We start from the raw sequence: 19,655 nt of genomic DNA, 5'->3' as shown, positions 1-19,655 counted from the left end.
AGAAAAGCAGAATAATTTGCATAAAGATAGAAACTATATACTCCACAATCTTATGGAGTAGTATAGAATGAAATAAACGGTTTAGTGGTGAGACGGTGACAACAATGCCCAAGCATCATTCCTTTCTTATACACGTATCTCTATCTTATCCTATATTTATTTATAGGGAAAAGTACAAAAATAAACCTTGTGGTTTGGCCCATTTTCGAAGTGCACCCCTGTGGTTTAAAAGTTTGCAAGTCGGTGCCTTGAACTTCATTCCGTTAGCAAAGAGGGGTAAAATTGACTAACGGTGTTAAAAGTCAAAGGGAAAATAGTTAATTTGGTCCTTATATTTATTTATTTTAATAATCAACCTTCCTTATTATCTAAGTATTACAAAAAAAACCCAAAATAAAAAATAAAAATCAATTACACCATCTTCTTCCTCTCTCTCTAATTTTTTATTTTTTTCTTCTTTCTCTCTCCTCCCTCTCTCTCCTCTTTGTTAATTTCTCTCTAAAATCATTGAATTTGACTCACTTTCACTCCTTTTACGTATAACCATAACAGTTTCACTTATTAAGTTTTTTCATCCTGGTTTTCAAATGGGTTTTTTAACACTGACCAATTCTTCATTCTATTTACTGAAATTAAATTCCAAAAAATGCATAACAAAGAGGTAAATATACCATATCTAAATTCATATCCTAATTCCCATATCTAAATTCATTTTATTGAAATATATAACAAGCAATAATTTCCCTCCATCTCCCCTTCTCTTCCCATCATCGGCCATATCCATTTGCTGAAGCAACCACTTCATCAGACTCTTAATCACCTCTTTTCCAAATACGGCCACGTCTTTCTTCTCCGATTCGAGAATCGTCGTCTCCTCTCCAACTGTTATTGAGGACTGCTTTACCAAAAACGATATCATCTTCGCAAATCGCCCTCGCTTGCTCGCCGAAAAACACCTCAATTACAATTACAGAACTATAGGATTCTCTCCCTACGGCGAACAATGGCGGAACCTCAGGCGATTAACGACCTTATAGCTTTTCTCTTCTGCTCGTCTTGCCACGTTTACTTCTATTCGACAACACGAGGCTGGGCTGTTGATGAAGCAATTATATGAGGATTCAAGAGAAAAAGAGGTGAAAGTTAAGCTGTCTTCAAAATTTGTTGGTTTTGCTTTCAATATCATGATGAGGATGGTGGCTGGAAAAAGGTATTACGGAAACGATGTAGTTGATAGAGAAGCGGATCGATTTTCGGGATATTATGAGAAAATCGCAGAGGCTCATGGTGTGATGAGTTTGAATGATTTTTTTCCAGTGCTACAATGGATTGATTTTCAAGGAGTGGAGAGGAAGATGCAGACGGTAATGAAGGAAATGGATAATTTCCTTCAGTCCCTTGCTGATGAGCATCGGAAAATGAGGAGTCAATATTTGTTGGTGTAATTCTAGAGAGAGAAACTTGATTTTAGAGAGAGAAAAATTAAAAAAGATGAGAGAGAAAGAAAAAAATTAAAGAGTAATGGAGGAGATGGTATAATTGAATTTTTATTTTTTATTTTGGGGTTTGTTTGTGATAGTTAGATAATAAGGATGCTTAATTTATAAAATTATTAAATATAAGGACCAAATTAACTATTTTCCCTTTGGCTTTTAACACCGTTAGTCAATTTTACCCATCTTTGCTAACGGAATGAAGTTCAAGGTACCGACTTGCAAACTTTTAAACCACACGGGTGCACTTCGAAAATGGGCCAAACCACAAGGTTTATTTTTGTACTTTTCCCTTATTTATATGATAGGTTAAGGTGCAAAATACCTCCAACGTTTTGGGTCAAGAGCAATTTTATCCCTAACGTCTAAACCCATGTAATTTTGCCCCTAACATTGATAAATTAACAATTTGATGAATTATTTCTCAAATTAACCCAGCTTATCAACGTTAGGGGTAAAATTGCTCTTGGTTACAAATGTTAGGGGTAAAATTGCACGGTTTAGAAGTTAAGGGCAAAAATTAACCCTTATATGACTGATCTGATTCCCAAGCTTTAATACACCAACTAAATTTTTTTTTATCATTTATCATTTTAATACTTGCACACAAGATATCATCAATCATGAAAAATGATGCCAATTCCATTAAGAATAAGAAGGTATGGTATTCAATAATCACTACACCATAAGACCCCTACTGAAACCAAATGAAATTGTTGGCTTAGACCCCTTTTAGAGTTGTAGTAGACCAAAAATAGGCCTAACGCAACAATTTGTAAACAATAGCAACAAATTAACAATTGTTGGATATTTTTTAATTAGTTGCAACAAATTTTTGAAAGTAGCAACAAATTTACAAAATAATGCAATATGTTATTATTGTTGCATTAAATCAAATGCAACTAATTTATTTAATTTTTGTAACAATTTTAATAGTTTCTGCAACACGAATGTTGCTTTTACTGCAACATTTACGTTACTTTTTGCAACAATTTTTATAAGTTTGCAACAACTTTAGTTCGATTATGCAACATAATTGATTGAAATATGCAACAATTTTAACTAACAACTGCAACACATTTATTATTTTTTGGAACAATTTTAACTAGATACTGCAACATATTTGGTAGCATTTTGCAACATTTATAATTAAAATTTGCAACAGTTGCAATCCGCATCTTTTTTGTTGCATTTCTTTTGAATAATTTAGACTTGTAATAAATGCAAATTTTGACTAATTTTGGAAAGTGTAATCTGAAATATAATAAATATACTTCTAAAAGAATGATCCAAATCATACATACACAATCTCTTACAAAATAAGATAGAGTATCATAATATATGTCTAATACATAGTTTTCAAATTCTAAGAAATCACAATCTTTCATTGATATCACTCGTCATACACAATCTCTTATAAAATAAGAGAGAGTATCATAATATATGTCCAATAAATAGTTTTCAAATTCTAAGAAATCACAATCTTTCATTCAAATCACTCGTCATCATCTCCATCATCATCCTGTACAAGAATTGACGTACAACTCATGTCAATTGCAAATTCTCATTATGAAATTATATTATAATAATGTACAAGTTATAGTATAGGGATAAGGTACCAAAATAGGCCTAAGGTTTTCGGGGAAGTACCAATTTAAGCTCAACGTTCAAAATAGCACAAATATAGATTTAATGTTTACAACAAAGCATCAATTTAGGCTTAACGTTTACAATATAACATCAATTTAGGCCTCACGTACAAAATAGCACCAATATAGGCTTCACGTTTGTAAAATAATACGAATTTAAGTTTAACGTTTACAAAATATATCCAATTTAAGCTAAACGTTACAATTAAATTAACCATATTATATTCTTTTCCTATTGATTTTATATGTTATCTGTTTATTTAGTTCTATTTTCTTATTTATAATAATACAATTAATTAGTATTATTGCTCATTAAAACCTTATATTTGTTTTTCATCAACCATTCCATGACTCCTAAATTTTATGGTTCGTGTAATATATGCAAACTAAAAGTAATTGAATATCCATAATATTTTGAAGACTAGTTAAAATAATATTGATATATGTTAGTGTTCGAAGTATTGTGGATATTCAAATACTTTCAGTTTGCATATATTACATAAACAATGAAATTTAGTAGTCATGGAATCATTGTTGAAAAACAAATATAAGATCTTAATGGGCAAGAATACTAATTAATTGTATTATAATAAATACGAATATAGAACTAAATAAAAACATAACATATAAAGTGAATAGAGAAAGAATATAATATGATTAATTTAATTATGACGTTCAGCTTAAATTGTATATATTTTGTAAACGTTAAGCTTAAATTCGTATTATTTTGTAAACATTAAGCCTATATTGGTGCTATTTTATACGTGAGGCCTAAATTGATACTATATTGTAAACGTTAAGCCTAACTTGATATTATGTTGTAAACGTTAAACCTATATTGGTGCTATTTTGAACGTTGAGCTTAAATTGATACTTCTCCAAAAACTTTAGGCCTATTTTGGTACATTATCCCTATATTATATAGGGTTAATACACATATTTGCCCTTGTGTGTTCTTGGAAAAACAGATTTGCCCTTAAATCAAATAAACCCACAAAACTATCCCTGAATTTTCCATAAACCTGCAATTATACCCTAATCTGACGGAGCTGCTAAACGGCGATGACATCAAACCTTCTTAACTCCATAAAAACTTCAGAAAAGAACAACCAATCACAAACAGAAAAAAATATGTACATTCAATTTCGATTAAAAGCAAGTTAGAAGAACAGATTGGTCAAAATTCATTTTTATAAAAGCTCAATCAACCTAATAAAATGGCGTCTAAACCTCCTAATTAATCCAAAAGCAATAGCAATAGAAAACAATAAGAAACCAAATGAATTTTGATTGTCGTCATCCAATTTTTTTTGGAGACAAGAAGGTTTGATGTCATCGCCGTTTAGCAGCTCCGTCAGATTAGGGTATAATTGCAGGTTTATGGAAAATTCAAGGATAGTTTTGTGAGTTTATTTGATTTAAGGGTAAATCTGTTTTTCCGCGAAAACACATGGGCAAATATGTGTATTAACCCTATTATATATTTACCTCAGTGCTTGGCGCATTCGATATGTTATTTGAAGGAGAGACATAATCAACTAACAAAGCTGTGATCGAGATCGAGTCAACATTAATATTTAAGCTTGAGTTGTGTCGTGCCGATCAAAGAAAACCAATAGCCAAAAGACGTGACCATTTATTTTTAGTCTTAGTTGAGATAAAAAAAAAAACTTGGGTTAACTCACCCCAAACTGTACCTCAGAGGAGAATTGCCTCGTAAATAGTATGAAGGAGAGTAGACAACAACATTGTATGAAATAAACAAGATAATGTGACAAAAGAGTGGGTAATAACAAATGGAGACAATAAATTAATTGAACTGGTAGAGTTTTAAGATATCTATAGTCAACAGCACAACCCCATATATGACACCTCGATCTACCTTAATTAAAATGCAGATGTGCAGTGTGTTTGGCATAGGTCCTGTTATTTGTATCCTTGGATCTACCAAATGCTTGACCTTACTGAATTAGTATAGTCATATGAATATATACTCACTTACAAATTCACCATTTACTAAACCAATCATAGAATATCCAAGACTTGCAACTCTTAGAACTGGTAGAATATCCTTCCTAATTGACAAGTCCCACTACATTATAAAATCCTTACTACAACCAAATATATATTTGTTGGTTGAAATTTGATGCATTAAATGGGTTGGTTTTGTTTTAGTTCAATAATGTTGCATTTTTGTTGCATTAAGTTTCAATTTAGCCAAATGAGAAAAAAAAATATGCAACAAAATTATTAATTGTTGCTTCTTATGTTGCTTTTAAGTAAGTTAATCCAACAATTTGTTTAAATTGTTACAAAAATAAGATAAAACCGAGAAAATGAATAAAATTATATTTGTTGCATTCACATTAGAGTAATCCAATGGAACAGATATAAAGAAAAACTAACAAATATATAATGTTGTAATTAAAATAACTTATTATTTTATTACTATATAAATATTAAATATTAATTTTTGGAAACAATTATACAATGTTAATTATTAACTTTTATTAATATATAAATTTTCAAAAGAAATTTTCTAATTTTTTTACGGAATTTTTTTAACCAAATTAATTTAAATTCGTTCACCAAAATAAATTTCTATAAATACAAAAGGGATAAAGTACAAAAATACTCATAACATTTATAACCAGAAGCAATTTTACCCCCTAACATTGACAACTAAAAACAATTTACCCCTAATGTTTACAATAAAAAATAAAATATTTGTATTTTATAATAATATTTAAAAACATACTTTTAATAACTTTAATAAGAATATATTATATGTTTTATTATTAATCATAAAACATTTTATTTAATAAATTTTAGTTTATTTTTTCTCGTTATTATCTATCTTTTTACCAATTTACTAAGTTAATTTTTCATTATTTTATTTAACTATAATTTTAATAAGATGTTTTATCCTTATTATTTCCTTCAAATAATTTGCCCCCAAAAAAATTGAAGTACCGCCGATTGTTCCCTTTCCCCAAATATCCCCAAATATTGAGTTACCGCTCTGTACTCCAAAAAATTTGCCCCAATTCGAAAGCTCACACAAATTCCAAAAATGCTCTGACCAATCTATATGCCTCAATCCATGGCTTTACCCTCAAACCATCTAACATTCATACCGACATAAACCCTTACTCCTCTCAGACATCTTCTCCAACCTGGATCATCACTCGTTTTGGACATCTTATTCGACACAGAAACCTAAATTACCCATCTCTAATTGCAGCCGTGTTAAGCATGATGTTTCTTCCACTCTCTACCACTAAGGTCTTCAGCAATACTAAGTTTTCTGTCTCATGTTTTAGTTTGGGATACTAAATGGGTCAGTTTGGTGCGTCTTTCATCTCTTCCTTTCATTGTTACAAAATTGATTCCATTAAAGTAGCGTAGTTGGTAGAGAATTAGAGTTGCTAGAATTGAACACCTTTTGTATTCATTCATGAACTTCAAAATTACTTCATAAAAGTATTACTTTGAATTACATGTAGGATTTCATCATTTCTCTTACTTTGCTTGCAAAACTAACACATATCTCATGTAATTCAGATGGTTGCTTTATGGATACACTTGGGATAAAGATATTGGTCATAACTCTCTTTTTGGACAGCTTGGTTTGGGATAGCGGATAAAAACGGTGTCTTCACCTCATCTCATTCCCTGCGTTGATGCATCTTCTTCTGGGAAAGATAGGTCATTGATGGTCCATCAAGGAAGCATGAATTCATCAGCTCAAGCTTCTAATTGTGGTGGTCGACATAGTGTAGTAATTACAGGTAAGCATTTATTGCCTTGTGGTTTCATCATTATATTTTAGGAAAGGTTCTCCCTACACTACAGTATCATTGTGTTATTTGGCCCTGATGAAACTATTCAAGCTCCTGCCCTGGAATTATTGGCCATTCAAGTATATTCTCATAGCTTCTTTGATGAACTCTTGATTGATTTTGCTGGACTTGGTTGGAAAATAAGCTAAGTTAAAGTAATCAGCAATAATCTAATGTGTTTTGCTCCTTGATCGCTATATAGATACTGGAGCATTATTTACATTTGGATGGGGACAATATGGACAGGTAAGCTATTGTTGAGCAGCTTCTATTTGGTGGCTCCAATTTTTGTTGCATGCTAGAAGGTCCACAAGGGCCGGTTTCTTAGGCTCTTTTGTTTCTTAACAACTCCTGAAGCCATCCATATATGAGAAAGTAGCTAATTTACAAGGCATTCATTGTGATCCAGTGTGGACAAGGGAGCACAAGTGATGTGCTGAGACATGCTTGTGTTCCTTCTCTATTGGGATATGAAATAGAAAAAATTGCTGCTGGACTGTGTCATACTATGTGTATTATTGCTGATGGTGGTGTCTATGCCTTTAGGGAACCGGTTTGGACAACTGGGGACTGGGGCTGACCAGGCTCAGGTAAATTCCATAACTTTGTATAGTAGTAACGTACAGGTCGTTATCGATATGCTCTTGCTAGGAACTCTCAAGCACTTCTACTTTCGAGATTATATGACATTGGTAACTAAGCTCCAACGTACAAGCATACCAAATGGCTAGTCTCTAAACTATTTGTCTTTACTTTTTTACTTTTATGTGGCAATATGATAAGCTTTAGAATCAAGATATTTGTCTCGATTTGAGGGATATACAGACTGAAGTTGCCTAGTTTAAATGGTTTTGGGATCAATTCTTTTATGCATGATACTATATATGTGCCCTTTCGGTTTTCGGTGTTCATTGCTTTTGATTGACTTGATGAAAGAAACATCTTGTTATGTTGTGATTAACTAAACATGTTATTAATACTTCCTCTCCAGACTCGGCCAAGGAAATTGGATGCTTCGAGTTTGAAAAGTAAACATGCAAAAATAGTATCTTGTGGAGCTCGGCATAGTGTCATTCTGACAGGTAAAATTGAGAATGCTCGAAGCAAGGAACCAGTTGAACTAAAAGCTGAAGCTGATAATTAAGGCTCAATCATATATCTCTGACAATTAGATAATGTCATTAAATTCTTTGTGTTGTTTGTTTGTACATGTAGAAGATGATCAAATATATAGCCGGGATGGAATAAGTACGACCAAGTATGGACTTAGTCTTGGATTCCTGAACCTGCAATTTTGATGTGCTAGTAATAATGTGCTTTTGTCAACATTTTGGTGTAGCTCGGGTTGGGCGATTCAATAGACCGTAACATCCAGGGACGGATCTACAGTGGGGGCAATGGGGGCACTTACCCCCACTAAGATCTGAAAAGCAAAAAAACCCCAGATAATGTATTGTTTTAATTTTAGACTTGCCCCTTTAGAAAGAACGCCATTATTGATGGCTGCTGAGAGGTTCAACGGACAGAAAGAAGAAGAAGGTAAGTGTTAGGTCAATTTATTTTCATTTCTGTCTATAAAACGATGCCGCTCCACTTAAGTGGAACGGCCTCGTTTTGTATAAAGAAAGAATGAAATAATAAAATAAAAATAAAAATCCCAACTTACCACCTATCTATCCAGCGCATGTAGACTTCGTTGCTTTTGTCATTTACTTATGAATTCCTGTAACTTTTCATGTTCAATACTTTCTTTAATTTTTAACCTAATTGCTTATATGAATTCTTAACTTAATACTTTAACTTAATTTGTTCTCTACTAAAAAACAAAACTTAATTGTTTTTTTTTACATTTGCTGTTAACTGCTATTTCATGAAATATATGGCTATTTCGTTTTTGGCTAAATAAATCATTTGCTCATGAATTTGTCTAAAAAGCTTGATTGGCCCCTTGATCTTTGAAAGTGTTCCGATATCCCCCTCAACTTATATAAAATATTCAGTTAGCCCTTTGAACTTACGTAAAATGTAATCAATTGATCACTCGATCGAAAAAATACGTTAAATGCAAAAGATGTATTCCATGCATCTTAAAATGTTATTACATAATTCAAAAATATATTAAAAATGAAGTTATTAGAACTTGTATTCTCTAATATTAGAACCGCATACCCCGATCTTGGTCATTTTTTTAAGATGCATGCAATACATCTTCCGCATTTCACTTATTTTTTTTTTTGCAACCAAATGATCAATTGATTACATTTGGTGCAAGTTTAAGGGGCTAACTAAACATTTTATGTAAGTTGAGGGGACTATTGAAACACTTTGAAAGTTTAGGAGGCCAATCAAACTTTTTTGGACAAGTTCAATGAAAATAATGTATTAAGCCTTTGTTTTTTTTTGTATATTTTGCTGTAATTGTGCTTTTTTATATTTTGGTTCTTTTTATATATACTTTGTTTGATGTTATATATTGATTGAGCAATTTATATTTTTACTGTACTTTTTGTTTGGTATTTGATGTTTTTCTATTGATTGTGCAATTTATATTTTAGTTCTTTTTATATTTAACAATTCCAACTTAACAATTGATCAACTTTGAAATTAACAACAATCTAACTTATCTCTTACTAAATTAGGAAAATATTAATTGGCTTAATATATTTTAAATATCCTAAATTTGTTTAAAGTGATTTGTTGGTCTTTTAAAGTAAAAAGATTTAATTAGCTTATTTTAATATGTTGTAATTGTTTTCTTGTACAATTCTTTTTACATGGTATATATAGTTTGCCCCCATTACGGATTCGTCCCTGCATGATTTTCTCTTTACATTAATCTGCTTGTAAAAAAAGAAGCTAAAATATGGATGAACTTTAGCTTCCTAGTTTTCCCATCTCCTTGAGGATGTACTATAAGCAATAAACTTTTAGAGGAAAGTGTGCTCACTTTACATTTCTGTTATTTTATAATTTTGATTTTTCTTTATTTTGTATAAAATTTGAACTCAAATTTTTTTCCTTTGTTTGACAACCTTCTCATTTTCACCGTTTTAATATCCAAAAAATGTTTTATTGATTTGTGTAGTCACCATCTTTAAACTGTTCCTTTGCTATCATGACTGAAGCTATGCGATTAGGGGAAAGAGATGAAACTACAGACTTGTGTTGTTTTTACTTGATTGATTCATATCCGATTTGTAGCTTGCAGATATAACATGTTTATAAGGAGAATAGAAACATACATATGTAGGTGCACTTCTGCCTTATTCTTGCCTTAAATTTTACTTTCTTCTTTATTGCATAACATGTCTCAAGAATTCCACAGGGGTACAGATTTCATAGGTGCTATTTCTGCAGCTTTACAAGAATTCAAGGAAACATTTCTAATATATGTCAATTCTTGTACAGGATGATGATGAGGAAGATGACGAGTGACATCGATGAAAGATTGGTTTTTTAGAATTTGAAAACTATGTATTGGACATATATTATGATACTCTATTTTATTTTGTAATATATTATATATGATTTGGATCATTGTTTAGAAATATATTTGTCATATTTCAAATTACACTTTTCGAAATTAGTCAAAATTTACATTTATTACAAACTTAAATTATTATAAAAAAATGCAACAAAAAAGATGCAGATTAAAATTGTTGCAAATTCAATTATAAATGTTGCAAAATGTTACTAAATATGTGTAAAAATTGTTGCGGATCCTGTTAAAATTGTTGCAAATTTCAACCAATTATATTACAAATATCGAACAAAAGTTGTTGCAAATTCATAAAATTTGTTGTCAAGTAGTAATAAATGATGCATTTGAAGCAACATTCGTGTTGCATTTACTATTAAAATTGTTGCATTAGTTAAATAAATTAGTTGCATTGGATTTTTTGCAACAATAATAATATGTTGCATTATTTTGTAAGTTTTTTGCTTAATTTAAAAAAATTGTTGCAAAAAATTGAAAAATATCCAACAATTGCCAATTGTTGCTATTGTTTACAAATTATTGCATTTGCAAATAATGCTACATGAGCATCTGCAACAATTGGATGTTTGTTGCGTTAGGCCTATTTTTGGCCTACTACAACTCTAAAGGAGGTCTAAGCCAACAATTTCAATCAACATATTTGCCCAGGAATCCATATTATTCTAGAATCTCAAACATATCAGATTCAATAATTTTAAACACTTGATATATATAAATTAAGGATAACTTACAATGTTGTGCATCAGGCATAGTCATTAGTATCTTTGCTTTCTCTCATCTTATAAAATTCCTTGCATTATGTTGTGATACAATCTATTTAATTTCACACATAAATAATCAAAATCATTGTTTCAATGGTGGAGATAATAAAGAGATATGAGTGGCATACCTTGCCCACATGCAATATGTGCATTATATCATGCACACATGGACCCGATTAGTCAAATACACCAATATTACCATAAGTCCAGTTACATCAATACATACAAATACAAATTGCAGGGTTCAGAAATTTTGGAGAGTAGCAGATTTTGAACCAATTGAGCCCCCTCATATCCCAAGCATGTCAGGAAGGCTATGAAAAAAGCGAATAAGAGGAGCAAATGAGATGCTAGTGAGCCAAAGTAGTGGATTTAGACTTTCAAAAAAGGAAATGAACCAAATGTGGACAACCTGGTCATAAAAAGACCAATTGCAAGGTAATCCAATTAGTATAATTTAATTTATTAGTTTTTGCATGGTCACAACAATTTAATTTATTAGTTTTTGTGACCATGTGGATGTTGTGGTTGAATTAGTATAAAAGAGATATCATTTTTTTTATAATCGAATTAGTATAATTTATTGGCTTTAGTGTTAATGACATACATCAAGTCAATTTAATTTATTAGTTTGGACTTTCCTGTCAAAACCTTACCTTGCCCACTTATATGACCATGTGGATGCTGTGATCGAATTAGTATAAAATAAATTTGATAAACTCTAATTTGTAAATTCTAAATTTGTATGTCTCTGCAAAATTTGATTGTGTCTACTGGTTTTTAATATTTACTTGATGAATATTAGGGGAATTTTAACACGCAAGCTTCTCATACTGCCCAATCATCTGATGCCAACAAAGGAAAAAATGTGCATGGTTTGTCGATTAATCGTCCTGTATGGACAAACCCTCAACAAAGGTTGAATGAGGTTGTGGGATTTGGGTATTTTTATGATGAATCTACGAGGTTACAGTCTAGGGTAAAAGAAAAGGATAAAAGCAAACGGTGCTAGTAATCTCTATCAAAACAAACCTCGTATACTAAGAAGAATTGTGCCATGCCCTCCTATCCCTATTTCTAGAAACAGAACATGTATACCAACTTTTATTTATGTAATATTGGTGCAGTTCAACTACCAAGTATTATTGAAAATTTATATTTTTCATGTTTCTAAGTTCAGAGCACATGAATTCGAATTTCAACATTAAGTATTTTCTTCATGTAAATTAAAAGGTAAATATGAAAGTTTTATGTTCAAGTTAGATTTGCAAGTTGTCCAGAGCTAGAAGAAAAATAAACTGAATTGTCAAGTTACTACTTGAACAAATAGTACAAGGGTCTAAAAATATTTAAAATTATTAAATTCAACAATTTTAATAAACTGAATTGTCAAGTTACTACTTGAACAAATACTAATATATTTTATCATTATGATACGCTCAATTCTTACGTATTTTGGATAATGTTGGTATAGATTCCTAACAACCAAAACTTTCAAAAAAAAGACTTAGGTTGATGAAATAAAAATAGAGGGCTTCCAAAAAAACAACAACAAAATTAACAAATAATCTTACTAGGATCACTACACCATAAAACCCCTACAGCAACCAAGTGAAATTGTTGGCTTAGACCCATTTTTGAGTTGCAGTAGGCCAAAAATAGACCTAACGCAACAAAAATCCAATTGTTGCGGACGCTCCTGTAGCATTATTTGCTAATGCAACAATTTGTAAACAATAGCGACAATTAACAATTGTTGGATATTTTTTAATTAATTGCAACAAATTTTTTATAAAAGCAACAAATTTACAAAATAATGCAACATGTAATTATTGTTGCATTAAATCTAATGCAACTAATTTATTTAATTTTTGCAACAATTTTAATAGTTTTGCAACACGAATATTGCTTCGAATGCAACATTTATATTACAATTTGCAACAAATTTTACGAATTTGCAACAATTTTAATTTGAATTTGCAACATAATAGGTTCAATTGTAACAATTTTAACTAGCTTCTGCAACATATTTATTAGCTTTTGCAACAATTTTAACTGAAACCTGCAACATATTTGGTAGCTTTTTGCAACATTTATGATTGAATTTGCAACAATTGTAATCTGCATCTTTTTTGTTGCATTTCTTATTAATAATTTCAACATGTAATAAATGCAAATTTTGACTAATTTTGAAAAGTGTAATATAAAATATGACAAATATATTTACAAACAATGTACATACACAATCTCCTACAAAATAAGATAAGAGTATCATAATATATGTCCAATGCATAGTTTTCAAATTCTAAGAAACAACAATCTTTCATCGATGTCACTCGTTAGCTTCTCCTTTTCCCAGGCAGGTCCCTGTAGACCAAAAAGCTCGACATCAAGCCTTAACTCAGGATCAGCTACGAGTATGAATGATTGACAAGCAATATAAGACCTGCATGACCAGAAATCATTTAAGTTAATGCACTTTTTAAATTTCATTTACAATTCACCATAATATTACAAACAAAACATGACCCCAAAGTTTTGACGAAGGAATAAGCAGGGATATGAAAGATTAGTTTAGACTGTCCCCTAGAATAGAATACGGGATGGTTAGAAAAAAGAAATAAACTTACATAGCGAATCTCCAATCTGAAATCTGGTGTTTTCTGCCCATTGATTGTAGGAGTAAGTAGAAGAATTATCAGGGACAGTCCAACCTTTGGCACCTCCAACAGCGAATTGAGTTGCACTACCTTTTTGCAACAACAACATCAAACTAAACAACCCCAAAAAATAATCTGATGTTGAAATATTAGCCATTAAAGAGAGTTGTTTATTTTCCTGATGAAAATTGAAGATGAGAAAGAATGAATGTCACACCCGACCCTAAACGACATCGGGTATGAATGGAAACAAAGATGATCTACGAATTCAACTCATAAATTTTTGACTCGTTACGTCATTAACTTGAATTTTCTAATGGACAATAAGTTTAGATATATCCTGAAGCTTCTCAAAGTTTTGAGTGGAAATCATATATTATTCTTTTATTATTCTTTTTTTAACATTCCCTGAAATTTTAGAATTGTTTTATACCAATATTAATTAATTATAAGTCTACATAACTACTTAACACTTTTAATACCTCTAATTGTTAATTTTGCTAATGTTGTAAATTAATTACGATATTTAAACGAACTGTTAACAATTCCGATACTTATCTTTTCATTGTTTATATTTGTGTATCATTTACTGTTCCTCTGTCTAAACGTAACTATAATTCGGTATCCAAATTGAACCTTTATTTATTATTCCGACTACAAAAATTCATTGTATATAACCAAAGATGTTATCTCGGGTCTAAAATTCAAATAATGAATTTGATATATTATATAATCTAATATTATCTTATAAAAGTTTGAAAATTTTGGACACAGCCGTGACAATGAATGACAAAGATGAAGAGGAGGGAATTATATATATGTTGGGAAGTTTGGCAGGAGCTTTACAAGCTGTGGGATTAGATACAAATTAATCATAAACATCGTCACATAAAAAGTAAAAAGTCCTAATACGAGTCCAACAAAATGGATCATAATCAAATACGAACATCTAACCAAAACCTCACACTAGAACTCAAATAATAACATTCAGCTCTTATCAATTAAATTGTATAGTATTTATATAATATAATTACAACAAAATAAAAACAACTCATTTAATGGGGAAATTAATTCTGTTGTATAGTCACCTTTCCATATTGCCATTTCATCACAAATTAACATCAAATTATATTGGATTTAATTATGTTACAAAAAGTTTTTAGCTGATGTATGTGTGCTAGTGCTACATTGGATAAGAAAAGATACAGATAATGCCTATACTTTGAGCCCTATATTGAATTGTGAAGAAAAAAGGCGACTACCCAGTAAAGCTAAGCAAAACTGATCTATATCTTCGACCAAAGTGAGAAAAAAGCACTGAACTCCATACCTCAATCATTTAACAAATAATGTAACTTGTAATCAAACACCAGTCAACGAACCACGTAATAAAGAGAAAATCAATTGAATCACATGCTAATTTTTATTCACATAAACAAAAATATAGTTAAGTTATCTTAACTAAGGGAACAGCTAAAGCAAAAATCAGGGAACAGCTAAAGCAAAAATCAGGACTGATTAAACTAAAACATACTAAACAAACATGGACTGATTAAACTAAAATAGCATATCAAACATCAGGACACCAGGGACTGATTAAACTAAACAACATATCAAAGAAACACATGTTCTAGCTAACAAAGCTAACACAAAAAAGGAGAAATAACTCACCGAAAATGGAGACAGAGAACGGAAGGTCCGATTTACGAAGAAGAGAAGAGGGGGAGAAGGGGGAGGCGGTTGGGTGCAGGGCTGTAACGTCTGATTTGCGAATCGCGAAGAGAAGAGGAAGAGAAGAGGGAGGCGGCTGGGTGCATGGCTGTAACGTTCAATTTGTGAATCGCGAAGAGAAGAGGGAGGCCGCTGGGTGTAGAGCTGTAATCTGATTTGCGAATCGCAAAGAGAAGAGGAAGAGAATAGGGAGGCGGCTGGCTGTAGGGTTGTAATTGTAAGGGTTAGATAAAATAAAACAAATGAAATTCTAACCTTATCTATCTCTAACTTCATAATGTTTATGGGCCTAGGGCTGATGTTTTAAGGCCACATATTTCTACTATTTTATGGGCTTTAAATTATAATTTTTAGGGTAAAATACATGTATATCATAATTAAATAAAAAATTACAACTAAGTCATATCACTAAACTTAATTCTTAATATGTCATTATTCTTTATATATTGTGATTTTACACTATAATTTAAAAATTCTATACTCCAATCCATAAATCATAAACCTAGAAAATATATTCTAGACTTCTAATTTATAAATTCTAATCCTTAAATTATATTAAAAGTATTAATTTTACTAATTTGATATAATCCAAAATTATGACTTGACATAGTTGTAAATAGTTTTTAAAACATGAATTTCTGTGTAAATTACCCTAATTTTTAGAGTTAGTTGCGTAGAACTCATATTTACTTTAAATTCTCACAAGGGTTTTATTAATTCTAAAATTGTCAAATGCTACTAAACTTATATTGTATTTATCACCAATAGCCACGTCTTCCATTTAGATGTCCATTATCTTTTATCAAAAAAAATGTCCATTATCTCTTAATATAATCTGCTTAAATAAAAGTTATTCTCTGCACAATATTTTTGAAATAATAAACTGAAACAATTTTTTTCAATTTACTATTCATATTCCTTCTTTCATGATTTCATTGGCAATTTATTTTTTTAAATTAAACACCTACTTCTAGAACTGAATTATCCATTTACCTCTTCAGACTTGACATATTCTTTTCTAGGGAAAGTTAAAACTTAAAACCGTGTTACGGTCATCCTTATCGTTCCACAAAATAAATTTTCATATTCGTACCTTCTGACAAATTTTCGGAAGTTTAAGGTTGTGCATACAATTTTCCATTTGATATAGATTTTTATCTTGTATTTTTTAAAGGTTTTTTAGTTTTATGGGTTTTTTAGTTTTATGGGTTTTTTAGTTTCCATTTAATTATAATTTTTATTGTATGTAAATATAACTTGTATTATTCATGAGCTTTTATCGAGCTTGCTCACGAGCTTTTATCGAGCTTGTTCACGAGTCTCTAATCGGGGATTACTCATCGCGGATTTAAGTAAATATTTTTCATTTTATTTATATATAATCTGGGATTACTCGTCGGGGATTTAAGTAAATGGTTTTCATTTTATTTATATATAAACGGGGATTAATCGGGGATTACTCGTGGGGGCTTTATGGGTACGGGGGGGTTAAATTTGGGACAAATTTTGTAAGTAGAGTTGGCGGTAACTTAAATATTTAGGGAAGGAAGAGTAAAAAGAATATTAAAATGAAAATTTTTGTATAAAATTAGAAAATTTCTTTTACAAGTTTATATATTAATAAAAAATTAATATTTAATATTGTATAATTGTTTTCAAAAATTAATATTATATAATTGTTCTTAAAAATTAATATTTATATATATATATTAATAAAATAATAAATTATTTTAATTGCAACATTATATATTTGTTAGTTTTTCTTTATTTTTGTTGCATTGGATCACTTAAATGTCAATGCAACAATTATAATTTTGTTGCTTTCTCGGTTTTACCTTATTATTTGTAACAATTTAAACAAATTGTTGGATTAACTTGCTTAAAAGCAACATGACAAGCAACAATTAATATTTTTGTTGCATAATTTTTTATAATTTTGCTAATTTGAAGATTATTGCAACAAAAATGCAACATTATTGACATACAACAAAATAAACTCATTTAATGCATAAATTTTCAAGCAACAAGTTCAAATTTGGTTGCATTAGGGGGTTTTATGGTATAGTGGATTTAAACAGAAGTCTCCAGTACCTCACTTTCTCCCCTGCCTGCTTCTCTTCTTGTCACCAGACTTCTAAACTTTAAGGCTCATGTGCACGACACTAAGTAGCAAGGGTTGCATTCTTTATATCAGGTCTGTAGTAGTTATCTCCATCATGAAAACGAGAACCAAGCAACCAATTAAAGCACATATAGATAAGGTCAATAACTTTTACAACAATATAATAGAGCACAAGACACTGAACCATCAAGGAAAACATAACAACCTCTCTATCTTTTACCATGAATTGGCAGGGCTTCCAGAAAAGGAGAAAGATTAACAATTTATCTCACTAGGATTCAAACAGAAGTCTCTAGTACCTCACTTTCTCCCCTGCATGTTTCTCTTCTTGACACCAGACTTAGAAACTTTAAGGCTCGTGCACGATCCTAAATAGCAAGGTTTTCATTCTTTATATCAGGTCTTTAGTAGTTATCTCCTTCCTAAAAACCAGAATGGAGCAGCCAATTAAAGCACATATGGATAAGGTCAATAACTTTTACAACAATATAATAGAGCACAAGACACTGAACCATCAAGGAAAACATAACGATCTCTCTAGCTTTTACCATTAATTGGCATATGGACAAAGTCAATAACTAAAGAACCAGTAAAGGCTACCAAGCCCTTAACACATTATCTAACATTGTTGTCCTATTTGGCCAAGTAGCAAAAGCAACAAAACTCTCATATGTATAGAATAATACATTGATGGAACTCACAAACCTTGTTCTCATCCACGTCCTGCCTCCAACATTGCTCAAAAGAACTAGCAAGCTTCTCTCTAGCCTGGACATTTGCTCGCTAAACCTGTTCAGTAATGAAAAAAAGATTCAGAATATGACACAAGAAGAATCAAAACTCTACAAGGGAGGAATAAGCAACCATGGCTGAAGGATAAATGCCATTTCTATTCTACAAAGAGACAGGGGGACTTACTTTGGAGAACTTTAAAACGTAACTACCAGACTCGACACCATTTTCACCAAGACATTTAAAGTGAAAGTCAGTGCAGAACAGCCAAACATATAAGACATGGGATGAGATAATGTAGAACATACCCCTACCTCGATGTTAGACGAGCTCGCACAGGTTAATTAGAGATTGGACCAGCTGACGCACATGAATTAGGGATTGAGAGTAGAGGCAGAAGAGAGACTAGAAGAGGGATTGATTTCGACCGACTCCTAGAATAATTGGGGCTTGAGAGAAGAGGGCGACTTATTGCGGAGGAAACAATTTCAATAGGGTTTTTGGTCTGAAATTTCAATTGGGCGTCATTTAGGGAAAACCAAATTTGAGGAGGGAAGACTTCACGTGTGTTTGGCGGTAAACCAATTTTTTTTCATAAGGGGTTTATTTGTTAATATTATAATTAATACGTATTTACTTTTTTCTAATACAATTATTAAGGGGTTTTAATATTACTAAGAAAATAAAAATAAAAATATTTTAATTTGGAGTGAATTAATAAGGAAAATTTTAGTAAAATTTATTATTTCAAACTTACCCTTACGAATTACAGATTACCCCCCTCTTGTTTTATCAATCGTTAAATTTGAGCCCAACTTTCTTTAATCTCTTCAATCATGCTCTTTCATATATCAATTTAGCCCCAATTGTTTAAATATGGTTCGATTGAACCCCTATGCATTACCAATACCTGCTTTAGATCATTGAAACTTCAAATTAACCTCCAAAACATTTTTGTATTATCTTTGCTTTGTGAAATGGGGGTCCTAAATGATTGATGTAGTTAAAAGCAACCCAACCTATTATTATTATTTTTTATACCTAACCTAATTTTTTGAAATACTAAAGATTGCAATATTTTTTTTATAAATTAAAATTGCGTCCTTGATAGGTTTAATCTAAATAGAATTAGAAAGTATTTATTTATTTTTAGAAAAATTAATTTT

At 30.8% G+C, this 19,655-nt stretch overlaps 1 pseudogene; it reads left to right on the top strand.

The window, feature by feature from the left end:
- The first annotated feature begins 692 nt into the window (after positions 1-692).
- On the top strand, positions 693-1,445 carry LOC136229858 (cytochrome P450 81Q32-like; annotated as a pseudogene).
- Positions 1,446-19,655: the final 18,210 nt, after the last annotated feature.

This window comes from Euphorbia lathyris, chromosome 5 (assembly GCF_963576675.1).
Source record: "Euphorbia lathyris chromosome 5, ddEupLath1.1, whole genome shotgun sequence".
Classification (NCBI taxonomy): domain Eukaryota; kingdom Viridiplantae; phylum Streptophyta; class Magnoliopsida; order Malpighiales; family Euphorbiaceae; genus Euphorbia; species Euphorbia lathyris.
Note: the sequence above shows the minus strand (reverse complement) of the source record. Positions and strands in the feature narration are given on the sequence as shown.